This window comes from Eumetopias jubatus, unplaced genomic scaffold (genome assembly GCF_037043125.1).
Source record: "Eumetopias jubatus isolate StellerSeaLion01/CBP00866 unplaced genomic scaffold, mEumJub1_p1.0 scaffold_7, whole genome shotgun sequence".
Classification (NCBI taxonomy): Eukaryota; Metazoa; Chordata; class Mammalia; order Carnivora; family Otariidae; genus Eumetopias; species Eumetopias jubatus.
The window spans coordinates 86,740,709-86,757,026 of NW_028274813.1; the positions used below are offsets into that span (position 1 = coordinate 86,740,709).

Consider the following 16,318-nt stretch of genomic DNA (forward strand, 5'->3'; position numbering starts at 1 on the left):
TGGCGTACCTGGGTGGCTCAGTCGGTTGAGCATTTGACTTGATTTCAGCTTGGGTTGTGATCTTGGGGTTATGGGATCGAGCGCCTGGTCGGGCTCCACACTCAGCCGGGAATCTGCTTGGGATTCTCTCTCTCTCCCTCTCCCTCTGCTTTCCGCCCCCACCTCACCCCCTGCTTATGCTCTCTCTCTAAAATAAATGGATAAGGACCCCTGGGTGGCTCAGTCGTTAAGCGTCTGCCTTCGGCTCAGGTCATGATCCCAGGGTCGGGATTGAGCCCCGCATGGGGCTCCCTGCTTGGTGGGGAGCCTGTTTCTCCCTCTACCTGCTGCTCCCCCTGCTTGTGTTCTCTCTCTCTCTGTCAAATAAATAAATAAAATCTTTTTTAAAAATCAGCAGCATTTTTATGTTTCAACTACAAGTTCAAAAATATCATAGGTAAAATTATGACAATCGCAAATCAAAACAGCAATAACAGCAAACCCTAACAGGAAATATGTAGGATCTAGATGAAGAAAAATCTAAAAATTAGTAGAGGATATAAAAAGTCTTAATCAGAAGATTCTGTACTATAAATATATCTATTTCTCCTGCATTGATCTATGGATTCAGTGAAATCCCAATAAAAACTATAACTGCATTTTTGGGGGGAACTTGATTTTTGGCTCAACTAGAAGAGTAATTGCATGAAATTGATCAGCAAAAAAAAAAAACAAAAAAAACCTTACAAGGGAAGACTTAACTCTGGTAGCCACTCTCCAAGATGGGCTCTCATGATCTCTGTCTTCTGGTTTTAACACCCTTCTGTTGCCCCTCCCACACTGTACCAGGGTAGGGTTGACAGATGAAATATAGAATGGCCAATTAAATTTGAATTTCAGACAAAGATTGCATATTTTTAGTATAAGTGTATCTTTAGTATTGCATGGGACATAGTTATAATAAAAAGTTTTGTTGTTTACCTGAAAATCAAGTTTAACTGGGATTACTGATTTTTTTTTTTATTTGTTAAATCTGAACCCCTATTAAACCAGTGTTGGTCTGACCAGTAGCTTATGACAAAACTAATGGTATGTCATTTTCAGGATTAGGTTATAGGGGCGCCTGGGTGGCTCAGTCAGTTAAGCATCTGCCTCCAGCTCAGGTCATGATCCCAGGGTCCTGGGGTCGAACCCCATGTCCAGCTCCCTGCTCAGTGGGGAGTCTGCTTGTTCCTCTCCCTCTGCCCCTGCCTCCACTTATGCGTTCGCTCACTCTCTCTCTCTCAAACAAAAAAATAAATAAATAAAATCTTTTTTAAAAAAAGATTAGGTTATAAAAAACTGTGGCTTCTGTCTTGGATACCTCCTACTCCCCAGTCTCTCCTCTGGAGGAAGCAAGCTGCCATGTTGTGAGCAGCCCTGTGGAGAGACCTACATGGCAAGGAACTAAAACATCTGGCCAACATCAAATGAGGAGCTGATACTTGTCAACAGTGTGAGTGAGCTCAAAAGTGAATTGAACCCCAGTTAAGCCTTGAAATGACTGCAGCCCCAGCCAATACCTCCACAGCAACCTGGTGAGAGATAGCCAGAACTATCTAGCTACCCTTCTCCCAGATTCCTGGCCCTTAGAAATTGGGTGAGATAATAAATGTTGTTTTAAAATGCTAATTTTGGGGTAATTTGCTATGCAACAATAGGTAACCACTACATTGACCCAGTTAGATATTTAATCATAAAGTTATAATGATAAGAACAGTTTGGTATATATTATGCAGAAATCTACACTTACGTGGAATGGTATTAAGAGTCTAAAAATTGAAAATGTATATGAGAATTTTGTGTATGATGCAGGCATCATTCCAAATCAATGTGAAAAATAAGAAGTAAATAAATGACATTGGGATAATTGCCTAGCCATTTAGAACCTTGCTTTACTTCAAATTCCACTTCTTCATTGCTGGCATATAGGGAAGTGATTGGCTTTTGTATATAAATCTCGTATCCGCATACTTGCTATATAATTGCTTGACAGTTCCAGGAGTTTTTCTGTTGATTCTTTCAGATTTTCTACATAGCAATCACTTTGTGAACAGATACAATTTTATTTCTTCCTTCCCAATTTGTTTACATTCTTTTTCCTTTTCTTGCCTTAGTACATTAGCAAGGACTTCCAGAGTGGTGTTGAAAAGGAGTAGTGAAAAGGGACATCCTTGCCTTGTTCCTGATCTTAGTGAGAAAGCTTCTAGTTCTCACCATTAAGTATGATGTTAGTTGTAGGTTTCTGTAGATGTTCTTTATCGAGTTGAGGAAGCTTTCCTCTATTCCTAGTTCTCTGATAGATTTGATCAGGAATGGGTGTGGGATTTGCCAAATGCTTTTTCTGCATCTATTGATATGATCATGTGATTTTCTTTGGCCTGTTGATGTGATGGATTACATAGCTGATTTTCAAATGTTGAACCAACCTTGCATACCTGGGGTAAATTGCATTTGGTCATGGCAGATAATTCTCTTTATACATTATTTGATTTGACTTACTAATATTTTGTTAAATATTTTTACAGCCATGTTCATGAGAGTCTGTCTATAATTTCCTTTTCTTGTAGTCTCTGATTTTGGTATTGGGGTAATTCTGGCCTCACAGAATCAGTTAGGAAGTATTCTCTCTGCTTCTGTTTTCAGGATGAGATTATGGAGAATTGGTATAATTTCTGCCTTAAATGTTTGGTAGGATTCACCAGTGAACCCATCTGGGCATAATGTTTTTTTTTAAAACAAATTTGAAAAAAGAACAAACCCACATTTCACTGAAATAAGATGAAATGAAAATTCACTTACTATTTAGATTTAAATAAATTTGATTTTCCTCACTAAAAATAATGGTCATATTTTCTATATTAATCCTAGATAAACCACAAAACCCTTATTTTTGTAAGTTTTCCAGGTCAAGATGAGGAAGTAGTTACAGTCACAGAAAAAGACAGAAGAAAATAGATCAATTCTCAGAATCCATGGTCTCTGATTTCAGTTTGATCATGAGACAGAAGTGTTTAATATATACTTGATGAAAAGGTTAAGACTCAGGAGGGTGTAGCTTAACAAAGTAATAAATAGCAACAACCAGATATGGAACAAGAATGGCAGGCTCTCCCATCTGAACTTCAATGGTAATGTGTTCCTCTAAGTTCACACGATAAAGAGGAAACCTGTACTGACCCCTTGTTTTATAAGCTCACAGTTTCTCTCTCTGATACTTCCATTAACTGTACGCTACAAATCTTTAACAATATACTTAAAACCCCAACTAGTCAAAGGTCGGTTGTGAGATTCATTGTAACACTTTATAAAATCTCTTCTTTCCTCTTACACCTCCTCAAAATTTATTCCTTCAAAGAAGTGATAACTCAATACAGTTGGATCCACAGTGACAATAAATGCCATATCCAAAATGACGTTAAGCATTTCTAGAGTGCCAGAACCAGAGATCATGCAGAAATGAAACTTCGTACTTGCAATACTATCTTCTGGAAGAACAGATAAATCTTCAAGGTGTGAGCATTAAAACAGTGGTTGTCTACACAGATTATCAATGGCTAATGTATTCAATAAGAGGTGTATAGGCAAAGATATTCAGTGACAGTGATTAAGTGGCCTACATACACCTTACAGGTTTTCCACCAAATATTAAATATAGGAGAAAATCTTTTTTTTTTTTTTAAGATTTTACTTACTGGACACCTGGGTGGCTCGGTTGGTTGAATGTCTGCCTTCGGCTCAGGTCATGATCCCAGGGTCCTGGGATGGAGCTGCATGTTGGGCTCCCACTCAGTGGGGAGTCTGCTTCTCCCTCTGCCTCTTCCCCTTCTCCATGCTCATGTTCTCTCTCTCTCTCAAATAAATAAATAAAAATCTTTAAAAAAAAATGATTTTACTTATTTGAGAGAGAGAGAGAGCACAAGCAGGGAGGGGGAGGGGCAGAGGCAGACTCCCCACTGAGCAGGTAACTGACAAGGGTATCAACCTATTTTTTAACATTCTCTTAGGTACTTTTTATGGTTTATGAATTACCTGTAGGAAGCACTGACTTGTTTGTGTAGAGTTTGATATGTGTATCTACCATTAAATCCAGATCATGTTTTATATAAAAGTTTATGTTCAGCAAAGTCAAGTTACTTGACCTTCATTCTGTCAAAGTCTTCCTCAGGAATGTTTTTGAGATGCTTTTGAGCATTTTCACAGCAGTCATTCTCAAACTTCATCACAGGAAGAATACATAAGACTTTCAGCAATGTATAAGCATTAGGGAAAATTTGGGGTCAGGCAGATGTCGGGCTTCCTAAGTAGTGGATGAGAACTCTACCTCTTTCCTTCTGTTTTTCTACTTTATTTTCTACCAGTGAAGCTGGGCTGAGAGTGTGTCAGGATTGACGAAGTTACTTCTGTACAAGTCAGCATGGTGTTTCTCTGATATGTTGAATTTGAGCTGTCCCATGACAGACAGTACCCGAGATGAGCATTTACAAGGTTTGGGGTATTGTTCTGAGAATATATCTTTAAGTTCCTGAGTAATGTCTTCCACTGTTGGAACACAGGGATCCTTTATAGTGATTCTCAGAGGTTGGTTGAGATTCCAGGTTACCTTGCTGAGCTCTGTGGAATTTCTCAGGGAGTTTTATTTGAGTATCACGTTGGTTATCAAATTTATGGCTTCCTCATAGCAAAATCCATGGTAAGCTTTAATGTTTTCCGTCACCTCATTAGTGAATGTAACACTGCAGTCAAGCTGCAAAGAAAACATCTGAGATGTGTCCTGCAGGGAACTTTGTCCAAGGGCTCTTAGAAAAGATAGGCGTTTTTTGTAAAGGTTAAGATAGGATATTTTTAAGAACAACAATGACAAAAATAAAAATCTGTTGATAGCACGGCAGAGGGACAGATTCTTAGCCAGCCATAGTTATTCCATCTAATATTTGTGTCTCTACTTATACCATCTAAACATAAAACAAGTGCTTGCAGGGAATCTATTAAAATTTCTCAGGACCTCTCCACCAGAATTTATCCCACATGTCAGCAATGCTTGAAAGTTATCAGGAGCTTAGAGAGTTCTTGGGATTTCATCAGCCTCGGGTCCATCCGGAGGTAGGTTTTGTTTATATAAGAATCAAAACTTCAAATAAAGATTTTAGGTATTGTTTTCCTTCTCTTCAAGGGTTAAAGGTACAATGTCTTCATCCAGTTCTTTACCTCCTGCTTTGGGGTTCTAAGCATCGCTGTTGTTTGTCTCTTTATTGTTATATTCCTGGACAGAAGTTTTTGTCAATTTTTTTTCTTGTTTGTTTTGTTTTTATGTTTCAGTGTCCTGATTTCATCTTCACTCATTTCTTTTATTTGTTTTCTGTGTCTATTATGCAGGTTGTTCAGATGACTTGTCGGATAAAAATTTGTCCTATAAGGACAAGTTCTGCAGATTGTAGGGGCCTCCAAGTGCTTGGTGCATAACCAATAATGTTGTCTCTTCTAAGTTTTATCTTCTAAGTCTGCTCTTCTTTAATTCTTCACTTACTGATGCATTTGGCCAGGCTCCCCTGGGGAGACTGAAGAAGACCAGGTCTGGCTCCTCCTCGTGTCCGTGGGCGTTGTGAAAGGGTTAGGGGTCCTTTCCCTGCATTCCCAGCTCTCCTCTTGCTGTCTTCTCAGGGCAGCCTGCCATCAGTAGGGTTGGGGAGGAGAGCCAGCCCAGCACCTTCAACTTAGAGTTCTATGTCTAACTATTGATTGAATAGGAGAGTAGAAAAAAAAAAGACCTTTTTCGACATGCAAATATTAAAAAATGAAGTTTACCTCCCTTCCATCCTGGTGTAGTCAGGCTTCTAAATTGGCCCCCCAATGGTCCTGCTTGAGTGTGGGCTGGCCCTAGTGGCTTGCTTTTAATGAATGCAATAAGGCAAAAGTGATGGATATCACTTTTGAGATTAGGTTACAAAAGACTGACTTGGTCTTGCTTGCCATCTTTCTGGTTCTCTTGCTTCCTTGTCCTGACGAAGTCAACTATCTTCTTATGAGTCATGCCATGAAAAAGTCAATGTGACAAGGAACTGAGGACCTCAGTCCAACAGGAAACACTTTAAGTCTATTACCAAAAAGAATAACCACGATGTCCCCCAGTAGTAATCCCCTGGTATGTCTTCTAAGAAAGGAAGCAGAAAGAACACCACAGGGATAATTCTATTTCTAATCCAAGGGTTCTCAACTGGGGGCAGTTTTATCCCCAGAGGACATTTAGCAACATCTGGAGACATTTTTGATTGTCATAACTTGAGGTGGGGGGGCAGTACTGGCATCTAGTGGGCAGAGACCAGGGATGCTACTAACATCCTACAGTGCAGAGGAGAGCCCCACAACGAAGAATTATGTCAAATGTGCCATCTGAATGTCAATAGTGCCAAAGTTGTAAGAAATCTTGTTCTAACCTAATAGTTTGATTCTTCAACTTGCAGTTGATGTTCCACCTAGGGGTAGTTTGCCTATATACTTATTGTTTGTTAAGGCTGGCAAAGTGTAGAATATTGCTGGATAACAACTAGTTGCAAGGATTTAACCATGGGAGGCTAATAAGGATACTGGGCATGAGACCTGTCAGCTACAGCAAGTGAGTGCGAGAATGAATCCATAATTTAAGGAAGCAATATCGTATTTTTTTTTTATTAGCAATGTCATCTTTTAATGGCTTCCTTCCTGTGATATTATGAATTATAATAAGAAATATGTATTTGGTCTTTGTCCTGCTCCCATGATAAAACTTCTAAAACCCGAGGAATTTCTTAAGTGGTGAGAGAGATAAAGGTGCCTCTTGTTATGTTAATGAGGCAGCTTTTGGCATGCCCCTGGGTGACCCAAGAATGGGGTCGTACTTCCTGGGAGATGAGAGGGGCTGGTGGTGGAATTGATCTCCAAAGGCTGATGATTTAATCAATCATGCCCATGTAATGAAGTCTCCATAAAAACCTAGAAATGGACAGAATTTGGACAGATTCCAGGTTGGTGAACATGAGGAGGTTCTGGGAGAGGAGCACACACAGGCTGGGCACGGAAGTTCCGTGTCCCTTGCCATATACCTTGCCCTAAACATCTCTTCCATCTGGATGTTCGTCTGTATCCTTTATCATATCCTTTTATAATAAACTGGTAAATGTATGTAAATGTTTCCCTGAGTTCTGTGAGCCACTCCAGCTAGTAAGTTGAATCTGAAAGGGTAGAGGTCAGGAGAACCTTTGATCTATAGCCAGTTGCTAAGAAGAAGCACAGCTAACAACCCAGACTTACAACTGGTATCTGAAATCCAGTGAGTGGATCTTTGGAACCTCCAATCTATAGCTGGTTGGGCCGAAGCACGGGTGTTAACCTGAGCTTGTAACTGGCTTCGGAAGTGGAGGGTGGTCTTTTGTGATTGAGCCCTGTCCCTTTGGAATCTGATGCTCTCTCCAGGTAGATTGTTCAGAACTGAGTTGAACTGTAGAACACCTACCTGGTGTCCTGAGCATTGCTTGGTGGTGTGGGGGGGATACCTCCTCCACACACATGCTGGCATTAGTCTTAGAACCATTTTACTCCCCTAGAAAAAGTCCTTGCATCTATGCTCCAGAAACTCTAGGAGTATCCCCAATGAATTTTTAGCTTCTCTTATAAATGCTTGTTCTATGTTGGTGGCTTGAGATTGTACCCTTACCTTATCCCTGGTTTTTGTCTCTTCTGTGCCAGACTTGATTTCATTTGTGCCTCAGAGTAATGCTTTCACGTTGGCTTCAACCTAAACTCTGTACCTCTTAGGACAATCTTGACACAATACCATATCCAACACAATCTCTAGGGCCTTGCTTGTTCAGAGTGGGGTGGGGAGTTTAAACACTTATAACCAAATTTTTAGCAAATTGTTAATCCATGTATCTCTAAAGTTCAGCATTAGTGAATATCTAGTAGGTTAGATTTTATAATAATTTACCTGCAACTAGAGCATAGACTATATTACTTAAAGTTAGAAAGATTTTCTAGTATCAACTAGCTACGTAAATTTTGTTTTAGTATTATGTACAAGGTGTCTGCAATAGTTCAGTTGAGCATTCAGCATTCTACACATACACAGAAACTGGTTTGGCCAGTTGGACTAAATTAGCTGATCCTAATTGTTTACTATTTTCCACCAGATAAATGTTTAATGATTAGTTGGTAACTAGTCCCAGATTTGTTTTATCAACCAGCCATAAAGCCATTGTCCTAGGACAATCCAAACTGATTGGCAACTATGTTTCAAAAGATATTACAAGTGTCTTTAGATTTATGACTTACAAGCATAAATTGTTTTTTAAAAAGCATAAATATTTTCAATTGAGTGTGTTAACTCCAGTTTTCTGAGATTTTTAGCCTTCCACCTGTGATCTTAAGAGTTTTTTTAGTCATCCTCTGTTCTAGTTATCTATTGTTGCATAACAAACCACTTCCAAATCTAGCAACATGGGAAACAGCAGTTTTACTATCCTCAAAGAATTCTGATAGGGCATGGTGGGGATGTTTTTGTCTCTGTTGCACTCTGTCCAGGGCCTCAGCCAGGAAGACTCAGTGTTGAGTGGTGACTTAAACAGCTGGGAACTGGAATCATCAGGAGACTTCTTCACTCACATGCCAGCACCTGGGCTGGGATGACACAAAGGCTGGGCTCAGCCAGGGCTGTTGACCAGACCACTTACCTAGGGCCAATCTCTTTCTCTGGCTTGGGCTTCTTACAGGGTGGTGGCTAAGTTCCAAGAGGGAACTTCTTGAGAGTGAGTGTTCCAGAAGACCCAAATGGAAGCTGTAAGGCCTTTTATGACCTACTTTCAAAAGTCACATGGCATTTCTTCCATATTCTATTGCAGAGGTCAGTGAACTGTGACCTCCTGCCAAATCCAGCCTGCCACCTGTCCTAGTAAATCAAGTGTTATTGGAACATAGCCATGTCCATTCGTTTGCATTTCGTCTATGGCTGCTTTTATGCTATGATGCAAAGTTGAGTAGTTGCAACAGAGACCGTATGGTCTGCGAAGCCTACGATATTAACTATCTGGCCCTTTAGAGAAATGGTTTGCTGAGCCCTGCTCTGTCAGCTAAAGCAATCACAGCCTCTTAGTGTCAATGGGAACCCCACTCTTGGTGGGAGATAAGTCAAAGAAAGTACAGCCTTTTTGGAAAATTACCATAGCACCTGTTTACCTCTCAGATTTTTTTTAAGATTTTATTTATTTATTTGAGAGGGGAGAGGAAGAGCACAGAGGGAGAGAGAGGCAGGAGCAGACTCCCCAAGGAGCAGAGAACCCAATGCGGGACTCGATCCCAGGACCCCGAGATCACGACCCAAGCTGAATGCAGATGCCCAACTGACTGAGTCACCCAGGTGCCCACCTCTCAGATTTTTTTATGTGTATTTTTAGAAATACTTTTATTCAGTAGTTGATGGGGGGGAATTAAGAGGAAGGGAATGTAACTTCCAACAAGTCATATATTTATTGCAAGAACTGAATACTAATATTTTTTTGGTACATTATATAGACATTTTGTCATAAGGGAAAAGTATAATGAAAATAGTGTATTCCAAGGGTGCATGGGTGGTTCAGTCGTTAAGTGTCTGCCTTCGGCTCAGGTCATGATCCCAGAGTCCTGGGATGGAGCCCTGCATTGGGCTCCCTCCTCCCCGGGAAGCCTGCTTCTCCCTCTGCCACTCCCCCTGCTTGTGTTCCCGCTCTCGCTGTGTCTCTCTCTGTCAAATAAATAAATAAAATCTTTAAAAAATAAAAAAAAAATTAATTAAAAAAAAAGAAAATAGTGTATTCCAAAGGCTGGCTTTGATTTATCCTATTTTAGGTGCTTAAACCTTAAATAACCCCCATTTTTTCTTTTATTGTGTTAAATATACAAAACATAAAATTTGCCATTTTAACCATATTTAGGTGTATAGTTCAGTGGCATTAAATACAGTTGACCTTTGAACAACATAGGTTTGAACTGCATGTGTCCAATTATACTCACAGTATTACAGTACAGAACTATAGATTTATTTTCTCTTATGATTTTTTAGAATTTTTTATTTAAATTCAATTTAATTAACATATACTGTATTATTAGTTTCAGAGGTTACCTCTTAGGTTTTAATCTTTGTTTGGTTTTTAATTTTGTAAACTACTTAAAATAGCTCTTCTCACTATGCGAATGAGTGCTGAAATTCTGTGAGAATAAGTTAAAAAGTGGGAGTCAACCATGTTATTTCAAGTTTTATTCTTTTGAAATTTTCCTGTGTCAGCTCCTGTGGGTAAATATTTTGCTGGTAATTTTTTCAAAGAAAGGATAGCTGATTTAACCCATGTTCACAGAGTTAATGCAAGGATAAAGAAGACTTTTAGTTCTTTAAAAAAAAAAAAATAAGAGAGAGAGAGAGAGATGGTAAACAGTTGTCCGAACAGTTAAGCTTCACTTGGTCAATGAGTTTCAGGTTTTAGAAATCACTACTTACTTATTTATGAAAAAATTTTTATTTAAATATGCTCTATTGGTACCATTTTAATTAACTCTGACTTCCTCATCTATGGAATGAAGGGGTTGGGTCGTCAGTGGTTCTCAACCTGGCTGCATATTCAAATCATGGGGCCCAGGTCCTTATCTTAGATAAGTAAATCAGAATGTCTGGAGGTCAGGCCCCCATAGGTTTTAAAAGCTCCTCAGGTAATTTTCATATATAGCCAGGGCAGAGAAATAGGTGGTTGGGTGACTGTGGCCTCCTTTACAGATGGTAATATTTTCTTGTTCTGTGCTTGTAAAGGGAATATGGAAATGGAAAGTTGCCCCATATTTTTTGCTTATGCTAATTGAGAAAATTATTTGGACTGAAAGTTGTACATTTTAATATGATAACCGGCATGATTTAATATCTCACAGTCATTTGGACTTGCTGATTTAGCATGAAACTAAGTCAAATAGATTTTCACCCATCTTTGACAGACCGATTATCTGTCATTTCATACTACCCATTTACTGAAGCGACTTTCTATTTGTTTTTTTTTAAAGATTTTATTTATTTATTTAATTGACAGAGAGAGAGAGAGAGAGGGAGACAGAGACAGCGAGAGAGGGAACACAAACAGGGGGAGAGTCAGAGAGAGAAGCAGGCTTCCCACGGAGCAGGGAGCCCCATACGGGGCTCGATCCCAGGACCCTGGGATCGTGACCCGAGCTGAAGGCAGACGCTTAACCACTAAGCCACCCAGGAGCCCCTTTCTATTTGTTTGTTAATGAACATGCTAGTATGATACGTCTTTTCAGAATGATATCGACACACACATCTGCAAGTATATATTAATGTTTCTCAAACTTAAGTGTGCACATGAATCACTTGGGGAATCTTGTTAAAATGTAGATTCTGATTCAATAACTTTGGGGTGAGACTCTGACTTAAGAATCTGCATTTCTAACAAGCTCCCAAATGATACCCATGCTACCCATCTATCATCCATATGCTACCCCTTGAATAGCAAGGTATTAAGATATCCATCCAGACTGGCTAATTGAACTCAGAACTGCAAATTCAATCTCAGAACTCATTAAGAAAAAGAATGAGGTCATAGGGAAAAGGAAAGGGTGCTAGAGTCACTTTAAAATTCATTATAGTATGCATAATGGCACTTCTTTTTTATTTTTGAAAGAAATAGCCCGCTGAGAAAATTATAGAACTCTGTTGCTGGTTCTTTCTTCAGGCTTTACCGATAATTATTTTCTTCAGCTGTGTGATATCTGCCCTCTACGATATAGACCTCATGCAGTAGCTAATCCTGCAGGTATATTTAGCAGCCGAGAGCTCATTTCATTAGGACAGTATAGCGTAGAGTGGTGATGCATTGAACTGGGTATTGGAAGACCTGGGTTCTTGTCTTTATCACCTTTTGACCTTGTGATCTTGAACAGGTCAGTTAATCTCCTTGAGCCTCAATCTTGTCTTTAAATCTGAGCTAATAATTCCTGCCATATTGAGGTATTAAGAGGAGCAAATAAAATGGTTGTGAAAGTGCTTTGTAAATTACAAAGTAATTTATACATGTAAGTTATTATTGTCCATAGAATATTCTTTTTTTAATTTCTTTTTTTTATTGAGGTATAATTGACATACATTGTATCAGTTTCAGGTGTACAACATAATAATTCAATATTTGTATATATTGTGAAAGATCACCACAGTAAGTCTAGTTAACATCCGTCCACTATACATAGTTACAGAATTTTTTTTCTTGTGATGAAAACTTTTAGGCTGTATTCTCTTAGCAACTTTCAAATATGCAATACAGTATTATTAACTCTAGTTGCTATGTTGTACATAATATTCCCATGACTTATTTATTTTCTAATTGGCAGTTTGTACCTTCACTCCCTCCTCCTCTCATTTCTGGCAACCACCACTGTTCTCTGTATCTTCCGTAGAGTGTTCTTGACTATAGACCCACATGGATTCTGTTAACTTTCAACTATCTTTTCTAGTAGAAGGAGCATTAACAAGAATTATATGGTATAAGGCACAAGGAGTTTTCTCTGTCTCCTGGCTTCCAAGAATAAAAAGATGGAGTTTTAAGAGAGTTATGGAAGAAGCTCTGAAAAAAAGAATCCTAGGGGGAAATGGTGGTGAATTCAGACTTTGTTACTCATCATCCTAAATAGTTAACCACTGTCTTCTTTTCAATTCCTTAGCTGGTGTTGGATATTATTAGAGATGTGGATGGGAAGGCCTATCCAACTGATTGTGATTGAAAGCCATTTTTTATAATAAAAAAAAGAAAGTAAATAGGTTTCTCTGATTCTTTCAGTGGACTCAATTTAGAGAAATCATTAACACCATGTGCTTCCTTCACTCTCTAGAATGCTTGCTGCAGACCGATAATTTCCTATCATAATTATACATCAAAGAGGCCTGGATTTCATTACAATAGGGGAATAAAACTATTAACTTAGAAAAAACTAATTCAGCCTCTGTGGTTAGATTAAAAAGTCTATATGATTAGATAGTTAAATTCATAAATGACCTCAGGGTGAATATCTGCAAGTAGAAAATTGAGTTAATTTTATATGTTAATAGCAATGAAGCAGTTTTCCCTAAGCAAGTAGCCATCTCTGTGCTGGGGAACCTTAAGTAGGACCTGGGAAGGAACCCTGTGTAAAAATTCCAAGGGGATTGACTGAAGCCAAAGCAAAACTAGTGCCCATTCTGTACCAGTGTATAGTTCTAGGGATTAATTTAAGTAGAAAGGAGAATATATTTTTATTGTATTTATTTTGCCCTGGCCATTGTTCTGGGACCTTTAGCAGCTTCGTCAAGTGCCCAAACCGCTTACTTCTTTCATTGAGACTTTCAGAGCGTCAGGCTGGTGTCTGCTAATCTTGAATAAATTTGGTGACCTTAGTGTACTTGATCACGTCCCTGAATACTCAGAGTTGTTTTCCTTCCTCAGCTGAAGAAGATACAGAGGAAGAATACTCCTTGACGACCTTTGTGATGGTTAATTCTGTGTGTCAACTTGGCTAGGCTATGGTGCTCTGCTGTTTGGTCAAACACCAATCTAGATGTTGTTGTGAAGATATTCTTTAGATGTGATTAACATTTAAATCAGTAGACTTTTTTTTTTTAAGATTTTATTTATTTATTTATTAGAGAGCGAGCGAGAGAGCAACAGCATGAGAGGGGGTAGGGTCAGAGGGAGAAGCAGGCTCCCTGCTGAGCTGGGAGCCCGACGTGGGTCTTGATCCCAGGACTCCTGGATCACGACCTGAGCCGAAGGCAGTCACCCAACCAACTGAGCCACCCAGGCGCCCCTAAATCAGTAGACTTTGAGAAAAGCAGTTTACCTTCCGTAATGTGGGAGGGCCTCATCTAATCAATCTTTGGGAAAACAAAGACTGAGGTTTTCTGAAGGAGAAGGAATTCTCCTCAAGACAGCAACATAGACACTCAACCTGTTTCCAGCCTGCCCACCTGCCCTACAGATTTCAGACTTGCCAGCCCCCACATTGCGTGAGCCAACTCCTTAAAATCAATCTCATTCTCTCCTCTCTCTCTCTCTTTTGATATATATATATATCTCATTGGTTCTGTTTCTCTGGAGAACCCTGACTAATACAAACTTTTTAATAAGAATGTTATTCCTAGTGAAATAAGTCAGACAGAAAAAGACATACTGTATGATCTCACTTATATGAGGAATCTAAAATAAAGGAACTCATAGAAACAGAGAACAGATTGCTGGTTTGCTAGAGGCAGAGAATGGTTGGGGATGGGGGGCAGGTAATGAGTGAAGGTGGTCAAAAGGTACAAACTTCCAGTTATAAGTTCTGGGGATGTCATGTATATAGCATGGTGACTATAGTTAACAACACTGTGTTGTATATTTGAAAGTTGCTAAAAGAGTAGATCTGAAAAGTTCTAATCACAAGAAAAAAAATTTTGTAACTATGTGAGGTGATGGATGTTAACTAAACTTATTGTGATAATCATTTTGCAGTATATACATATATCAAATCATTATGTTGTATACCTTAAACTAATACAATGTTCTATGTCAATTATATCTCAATAAAATGCAGGGGTGGGAAGGAAAGTTATTCATCTACTTTTAGCAATTTTTTTCTTTGAAACTAGGATTGAGTTTTTAATTTACATCAATTACTTGCATTTATTTGCAAGCATTTCTTCATGGGTTCATGGCATTTTTTAGTAATAGCTCTAACAGATTTCTATTATGCAGCTTCTTTTTTTAAACAGAACTTTATCATTCGGGGTGCCTGGTGGCTCAGTTGGTTAGGTGTCTGACTCTTGATTTCAACTCAGGTCATGATCTCAGGGTCATGAGATCCAGCCCTGCATGGGCACCCCTCCTCCCTTGCTTACATTCTCTCTCTAAAATAAATAAATAAAAAAAATTTTTTTTTTAAAAAGAACTTTATTGGGTGCCTGGGTGGCTCAGTTGGTTAAGCGACTGCCTTCGGCTCAGGTCATGATCCCGGAGTCCTGGGATCGAGTCCCACACTGGGCTCCCTGCTTAGCGGGGAGTCTGCTTCTCCCTCTGACCCTCCCCCATCTTGTGGTCTCTCTCTCTCTCAAATAAATAAATAAAATCTTTTAAAAAAATAACTAAAAAAATAAAAAAGAACTTTATCATTCGTCTTTTCCAGAAAATAACATTTCAAAATTACATTTAATAGAAAGTAAAGTTAAAATATAGATACAAAGTGCTTTCTTCATACTTCTCTATCACAATTTTTTTCAGATGGAGCTTTTAAAAATATTTTAAGTCTTTAGGATGTCTATTAGATACTGTCCATTTCCTTTATGTCAAAATATACTTAGTTATAGATGGTGGATTATGGGAGGGGAAGAAGTGTATTTGCATGAATTTAAGAAACCAAAGAGTACAAGATTGTTAGTAAGAATGACAGCAGAGTACAAATGCTGATTTGTAAGGGAGAAGGTAGTGCTATTAATAGTGATAAATTAACAATCCTCTTATAAGGATTTTGATAAGCTGGTATCGTATAGAATACATGGCTACCTTAAATTCCCTTCTAATGTCTCTCGTTGCCTGAAGCCTCAGTGGCGTCCCACTGGAAGAGCAACTTTCCAAGACTGTCATGAACGCCTTCTTCCCTAGGGCTTGTGTGGCAAGTAGGTGCTTCTTTGGGCCTTGGTGATAGAAACACATATAAATGTGATTAGTGTTTAAAGAATAAAAAGGAACTCATCCAGTTCCTAAGGGGGAGAAGAAGTTCAGAAAAATCAGCAACATTTTTTTGAGTACCCATCAAACACAAAACACCTTACTCAGGCTTTTGGGTGTGGTCCCTCCCCCAGAAGAGTAGAAAACATACCTCATATCTTCAAAGAAATTGCAGAGGGCTGATTTTTAAAAAGCAGAAGATACACTTACCATTTAAAAAGCTCCCAGAGGGAGATGCCTGGGTGACTTTTGGTTTCCACTCAGGTCGAAATCTCGGGGTTGAGGAACTGAGCCTCACTTTGGGCTCTGTGCTGAGTGTGGAGCCTGTTTGGGATTCTCTCTCTCCCTCTGCCCCTCACCCCCTCCTGCACTCTCTTTGCCTCTGAATAAATAAATAAATAAATAAATAAATAAATAAATAAATAAATAACTAGCTGGCTAGCTAGCTCCCAGAGGGACTTAGATTCTACATTCAGCCTATGGCAGAAGTTTTCCCCATTACCATAATTTCTCAGGAATCCTTTTGTCCTCAGAGGAGGGACATACAAGTATCCACAGCACCT

At 38.9% G+C, this 16,318-nt stretch overlaps 2 pseudogenes; both read right to left on the minus strand.

Annotated features, from left to right (window-relative positions):
- Window positions 1-4,021: 4,021 nt before the first annotated feature.
- On the minus strand, window positions 4,022-5,010 carry LOC148163939 (52 kDa repressor of the inhibitor of the protein kinase pseudogene; annotated as a pseudogene).
- A 7-nt stretch (window positions 5,011-5,017) lies between these two features.
- Window positions 5,018-6,049, minus strand: LOC148163940 (52 kDa repressor of the inhibitor of the protein kinase pseudogene; annotated as a pseudogene).
- Between the last annotated feature and the right edge of the window lie 10,269 nt (window positions 6,050-16,318).